General features: G+C 39.9%; 2 non-coding genes across 2 annotated transcripts; one reads left to right on the top strand and one right to left on the bottom strand.

Moving 5' to 3' along the window:
• The first annotated feature begins 556 nt into the window (after positions 1-556).
• TRNAG-GCC (transfer RNA glycine (anticodon GCC)) lies at positions 557-629 on the top strand. Its single transcript has one exon. It is a non-coding gene; the product is annotated as a tRNA-Gly (tRNA).
• A 6,139-nt stretch (positions 630-6,768) lies between these two features.
• On the bottom strand, positions 6,769-6,875 carry LOC112066148 (U6 spliceosomal RNA). Its single transcript, XR_002892441.1, has one exon. It is a non-coding gene; the product is annotated as a U6 spliceosomal RNA (small nuclear RNA).
• Between the last annotated feature and the right edge of the window lie 234 nt (positions 6,876-7,109).

The following is a 7,109-nucleotide window of genomic DNA, read 5'->3' as shown; positions in this document are numbered from 1 at the left end:
ACGCACACGTTAAGCCCTCAGTCCCAAGAGACTGACCCCTACTTCAGACGCCAGTTGCCAAGCAGTAGCTTCCCAGGTTACCCACAACTTCTATCCAACACAGCTACAAATTGGAGGGTCTCATGACCCCCTCCTGGAGTTCGATTAATTTGCTATAACAGCTCATAGAATTCAGGGAAACAGTTATGTTTACCAGTTTATTAAGGGATATGATAAAAGACATATAAAAGGGATATGATAAAAAGTCTGGGGGTGGGTCCCAAGTGCAGGAGCTTCTGTCCCTGTGGAATGTAGTTCATCACCCTCCTGGTATGTGGACGTGTTCACCAACCTGGAAGCTCCCTTTACCCCCTACTGTTGGGATTCTTGTGGAGGTTTCATCATGTAGGCATGATCAATTATTAATTCCATTTCCAGCCCCTCTCCCCTCTCCAGAGAGGTGAGGGTGGGGCTGAAAATTCCAAGTTTCTAATCATGGCGTGGTCTTTCTGGTGACCAGCCCCCATCCAGGAGCCCACCAAGAGTTGCCTCATCAGAGAACAAATGACGTGGGACGTCCCTGGTGGTCCAGTGGTTAAGACTCCGCGCTGCCGATGCAGGGGGCCCGGGTTCGATCCCTGGTCAGGGAACTAGATCCCATATGCATGCTGCAACTAAGAGCCCACATGCCACAACTAAGACCCGGCCCAGCCAAATAAATAAATTTTTTTTTTAAAAAAAAGCAAATGACATTCCTATCATCCAGGAAATTCCAGGGGATTTAGGAGCCTTGTGTCAGGAACAGGGGTCAAAGATCAAATATTAGAACACAAGATGCTCCTTGTGCCCTTATCAGTTAGGATTTTACAAGGGTTTCAGGGGTCCTGTGCCAGGAACCAGGGGTAGAGACCAATATATATATTTTCTGTTATCTCATAGTGGTATATGCATACAATGGAATGTTATTTAGCCTTAAAAAGGAAGGAAATTCTGTGACAACCTACAACATGGATGAATCTTGAGGACACTATGCTACGTGAAATAAGCCAATCACAAAAAGACAAATACCGTATGATTTCACAAATATGAGGTACTTAGAATAGTCAAAATCATAAGGATAGAAAGTGTAATCATGGTTGCTAGGAGATGAGGGGAGGGGAGAATGGGGAGTTATTATTTAATAGTTTTAGTTTTACAAGATGAACAGAGTTTTGGCGATGGATGGTGGTAATGGTTGCGCAAAAATGTGAATGTGCTTAATACCACTGAAATGTACACTTAAAAATAGCTAAGATGGTAAATTTTATGCTGTGTAGATTCTACCATGATAAAAACATAATCTAGGCAAAGTTCTTGTCATAGTGCCTGCCACATAATAGGTGCTGAATAGTTGGTAGCTTTCTTTATTATCGACCTCTTTTTTTGTTTATCGCTAGGTGAATCCCCACAGCTTTCGAGGACCTACCCCAAACCTTTCACTTTCCTCAGCCTTCAGTTCTCGCTTTCTTCCTTTGCCTTCTATGTTCTCGGTTCTCCTCCTACTTCTTTGACAGTCTCTTGTGTTGCCTTTACTGGCTCTTCTTCTTTTTCTTATTTCCTAAATATAGGTATGCCCTCAAGATCCTGTGCTCAAAATTCTTCTTGTTCTGCATTCTCTCTCTTAGTAATGTCATTTCAGGCTTATGTGAATGGCTTCTAAACGTGTATCTCTGGTTCCGACTTTCCACTTGAGCTCCAGACCTGATTTCCAGGCTCCCAACTGGCCATCTTCACCTGGATGTGCCAAGGGCCCTGCTCCCCACCCCACCTCAAACCTGTCCTTCTGACTATTTTATGTCTGTTAATGGCTTCACCATATTCTTAGACCCTCAGGTTAAACTCTTGACCTCTTAGGGTCCTAAGGAATTGCCATGCAATTTTTACATTTCCATTCTTACTGTTGTCAGCCAGTTTCATACTTCAGCATCTTGTCCTCCAATAGAGGCAATCCCTTTCCTATAAATAGGCTGTTTGAGAACCGTGTTATCCAGAGTACTCCCTTTTCCTGATATCAAGGTTGCTGGGAAATACAATTCAGAAATCTGCTTGGTGAGCTAGGATTTAAAACAAAGGGAGGGGAATATTCTTGAGGGATATGTTATTCCAGCTATGATGAAGCCTGAAGAACTGTCCCTGCTTTGCAGCTAATGGTACCTAAGTTCAACTTTTCTCTCCCCCATATGGCGCGAGATACATGTTGCTAAACTATGCTCATGGAACACCTTTTTCAATGCTGAGTTCTACGAAGAGACATTAGTGAGAGTTGTTAACACCATTGGCTGAGTGACAGTGGAGTTGACAGTCTCCTTCCATTATGCGATGATGTAATCAGCTGCCATCTCAAAAAAGCAATCGTAATCCTACCCATAAATTCCACTCTTAAGCCATTATCCCCTAGGAAAACGCTTGCATCTGTGCTCCAAAGACATATAAATGATTACTTATAGTACCAAACTGCCCCAAATTGAAAGCAACTCAAATGTCTATCAGTAGTAGAATGGCTGAATAAATTATGGCATATTCATAAAATGGAACACCAAAAACAAAAAGAATAATCTACGAGTACACCCAATATCACAGGTAAATCTCAAAAATAACGTTGAACAAAGTAAGTCAGAGTACATATGCAGTATAATTCCATTTATATGGAGTTCAAAAGAAGGTAAAACTAAGTAATACCTTATTGGTTGGAGATAAACACACGTGTGATAAAACATAAGCAAGGAATAATTAGCACAGAATTCAGGAGAGTGGCTAGCTCTTGGAGGTGGAAAGAAGAGGATGTTAGGCTGAGGAGTGGCATGGAAGGCTTTGAAGTCATTCTTTCTTAAGCTGGGTGGTAGGTCACAGATTTCCATTTTATTTTGATTCTTTAAACTGTGTATTTGCCTTGAATACATTATTATACGCACAAGACACTTCACAGTTTTTAAAAGTTATTTTTTAAAAAGGTACTGTTATCTCCAAGTTCTTTGCGATGAGAGGATGGCCTTTTGTTTTTTAAGCCAGATAGCTCTTGTCCACCTTCAAGACTCAGTTCACATCTCCTTTGGGAAGAATTCCTCTAACTCCCTAAGTTGATTTACTGAATATGGAAAATTTCAAACATACACAAAGTAAAGAGAATAATATGATGAACCACATGTAACTGTCTCCTAGCTTCAAAAATTATTAACACATAGTCAATCGTGTTTATTCTGAGACTTCCCTGGCGGTCCAGTGTGTAAGACTCCGCACTCCCAATGCAAGGGGCCAGGGTTTGATCCCTGGCCGGGGAACTAGATCCCGCATGCATGCCGCAACTAAGAGTCCGCATGCCCGCAACAAAGAAGTCTGAATGCCGCTGCATGCCACAACTAAGAAGTCCGCATGCCGCAACGAAGATCCTGCGTGCCACAACTCAGACCCAGCACAGCCAAAATAATAATTTTAAAAAATCATGTTTATTCTATGCCCTGCCACATTCCCCTCCCCCTATTGGATCATTTGAAAGCAAATCTCTACCATCCTATCACTTCATCTGTAAATACTTTGGTATGAGTCTCTAAGAGATAAGAACTGGAACAGTGGTTAAGAATCCACCTGCCAATGCAGGAGACACGGGTTCGAGCCCTGGTCCAGGAAGATCCCACATGCCGTGGAGCAACTAAACCCCGTGCGCCACAACTACTGAGCCTGCGCTCTAGAGCCCGTGAGACACAACCACTGAAGCCTGTGGGCCTCGAGCCCGTGCTCCTCAACAAGAGAAGCCACCGCAATGAGAAGCCCGCGCACCGCAACAAAGAGTAGCCCCCGCTCGCTGCAACTAGAGAAAAGCCCATGCGCAGCAACGAAGACCCAAAGCAGCCAAAAATAATTAAATAATTAACTAATGTTTAAAAAATCTGACAATAACTTCTTAATATCAAATATCCAGATAGTGTTCCCTGTGTCCTATAACTTTTGATTTGTTTGAATCAGGATCTAGACGAACTTCACACATTACATTTGGTTGTTATGTTTTTCTAGATCTATTTTAATCTAAGGTTTCCCCTCCCTCTTTTTTTTTTTCTTGCAACTTATTTGTTGACAAAACCAGATCTGGTCAATTTGCTACATTCTGGATTTCTGCTCATTTCATAACCCTCTCTACCTTTCCTTTTTCTAGAATTTTCTATTTCCATCTATACATTTTGGGGGAATAGATGAGAAAGGAGGCCTGGAGGGAACAGAATGACGGTGGGGGTAATCCCTGTGCAGATACACCCTAGGACTCCCTACACTTGACTGGAATCATGGGTTTATTTGCCTGTCTCCCTCCAACACACCTCTTGGGGGCCAATACCATGTCTTCCTTGATTTTGTATCTTCTATGTTTTACACAGAATTTTACACATAGTAGGTGCTAAATAAATGTTTATTGAATGAATGAATGAATGATGTTGCTCTCTTGTACTGCTATGTGCTACATCTTTTTTTCCAGCTTCATAGGAAGATTAAGAATTTGTGAAACTTTGATTTCAACCCCCTGGGGTAAGGTATTATGCAAAATTCTTTTGATAGTTACTTTTCTCAAAAAGTTTGACAAATTTCATTGTGAAGAGCACTTTATTTATTGTACTTTCCTTTGTTGCCTATTTCCTGAACCACTGTGGTCTTGATAAGCTTGTTTGAATTGAAACACAAAAGTCCCTGCTCTGTAACTTGATTGGAATCATGGGTTTATTTGCCTGTCTCCCTCCAACACACCTCTTGGGGGCCAATACCATGTCTTCCTTGATTTTGTATCTTCTATGTTTTACACAGAATTTTACACATAGTAGGTGCTAAATAAATGTTTATTGAATGAATGAATGAATGATGTTGCTCTCTTGTACTGCTATGTGCTACATCTTTTTTTCCAGCTTCATAGGAAGATTAAGAATTTGTGAAACTTTGATTTCAACCCCCTGGGGTAAGGTATTATGCAAAATTCTTTTGATAGTTACTTTTCTCAAAAAGTTTGACAAATTTCATTGTGAAGAGCACTTTATTTATTGTACTTTCCTTTGTTGCCTATTTCCTGAACCACTGTGGTCTTGATAAGCTTGTTTGAATTGAAACACAAAAGTCCCTGCTCTGTAACTTGATTGGGGGGGGGGGGGCGCTCCCAGCAGACTTGCCCTCAGGGGCAATTGTGGGTTAACGGCTGCTGCATAACTGCATTACCCACCACAGCTTCTTAGAAACTTCTTTTGAAGCAAACTGTTACTTTCTGAGATACCATTGCTCTGTTCCTTGAATTTCATGGGTCATCCCCTCTTGTAGATTTTTCAACTTCTCTCTATGAAAAACAAGTCACTGAGAAAGCTGGAAACAAACTTCCTTGTATGCACTTACTCTAGTATTTCCTCCTGATTTACAGTTGAGGCATATGTACTCTCCAGGGCCCACGGCTAAACATCCCTTCTGTTAGGTCTGTAGCAGGTACTTGGACTTGTATTTATTGTCTGTTTTACTTTGTCACAAACACAAAAGTTACCAATCCCACCAAATAAGAACACTTTCCTATCTGCTATTGGATTTGATATTGTTGTACTCATCCATTTGATACTGTGAATACCACTGATGTCCTTAGACTTGTTTTAGAAGTACTTCCTGTTTTCCTAATTCCAGGAGGTGAATCTGGTTCATGGGACTTGCAATATTATTTTTGTAAAATTGTTCTGAACTGGACTCAATCATTTAGAATCCAACCAAACTAATCATGCTGTAGCTCTGAGTGTGTAGGGTTTATGGAATTATGTTTGAAATGATAGGTGATGAAGTCCCTCCCTCATTATTTTTTAATGCAGCAGTTAGAGAATAGTGAATTAAGATTTCCTGGAGAGCCAATTTTAAGCCATCAACTGACAGTGAAAGATGAACAAAGACTAGATGACATACTGAAATTATACCTAGTACATAAACTTATATCAAACACTTCCAATCTGGCAAACAATACAATGAGTGACAGCAAATGCAATAAATCAGAAACCTAGATCAATTATCTTAGAAAGATTGCAGTCAGCAGATAAAAATGGGACTGTGGAGTCTTCTAAATTAACTAGCACTGAGAACATGAATCAGTCTTTCATCTTTTATTATTTCATCCTTTTCCTTTGAAGTAAACTTAAAAATAATCTTTTTGCCAACTCCTCAAAATTAAATATTCACTATATCGCTCTTACTCCCTGTTAAAAACTGGTATTAGTGTGCCTTTATACTGAAGACATCAAAGAAACTATGGAGTATACTTGTATAAACATAAGGAAGCCTGAAGTATATTGTTTATTTTCCTATGGAATAATGCAAAATCATGATCCTTCATTGTGCATTTACTGAATTCTACTTGGATTTTCTGAAAGAAATTTCCCTTTTTTATTTTAACATCTTTATTGGAGTATAACTGTTTTACAATAGTGTGTTAGTTTCTCCTTTACAACAAAGTGAATCAGCTCCCCGTGCCCATATCCTCAAGTCCATGCTCTAGTAGGTCTGTGTTTTATTCCCGTCCTACCCCTAGTCTCTTCATGACATTTTTTTTTCTTAGATTCCATATATATGTGTTAGCATACGGTATTTGCTTTTCTCTTTCTGACTTACTTCACTATGTATGACAGACTCTAGGTCCATCCACCTCACTACAAATAACTCAGTTTCATTTCTTTTTATGGCTGAGTAATATTCCATTGTATATATGTGCCACATCTTCTTTATCCATTCATCCATAGATGGACACTTAGGTTGCTTAAAAATATGGAATGCTTCACATATTTGTGTGTCACCCTTGCACAGGGGCCACGCTAACCTTCACTGTATTGTTCCAATTTTAGTATATGTGCTGCCAAAGCGAGCGCTCCCTTCCCTTTTTGATCCGATCTTTGTTGAATGCATGAAATATGTGGTAATTTGTTTCTAGCATTTTGAGGTCAGCTCCACTTTTCATCCATGATAGTGCCCACCAAGTAGACTACTGTACTAGTTTAGTTTTTCCAGTGGATTTGGATTTTAATAGCTTTATTCCACTGCTAGCTAGTATCTAACTATTTTATCTATAATCGCACAAGTACATCTGGGTGTTATCTATTCAT

This window comes from Physeter macrocephalus, chromosome 21 (genome assembly GCF_002837175.3).
Source record: "Physeter macrocephalus isolate SW-GA chromosome 21, ASM283717v5, whole genome shotgun sequence".
Lineage (NCBI taxonomy): Eukaryota > Metazoa > Chordata > Mammalia > Artiodactyla > Physeteridae > Physeter > Physeter macrocephalus.
This window is presented reverse-complemented; position numbering and strand designations above follow the sequence as displayed.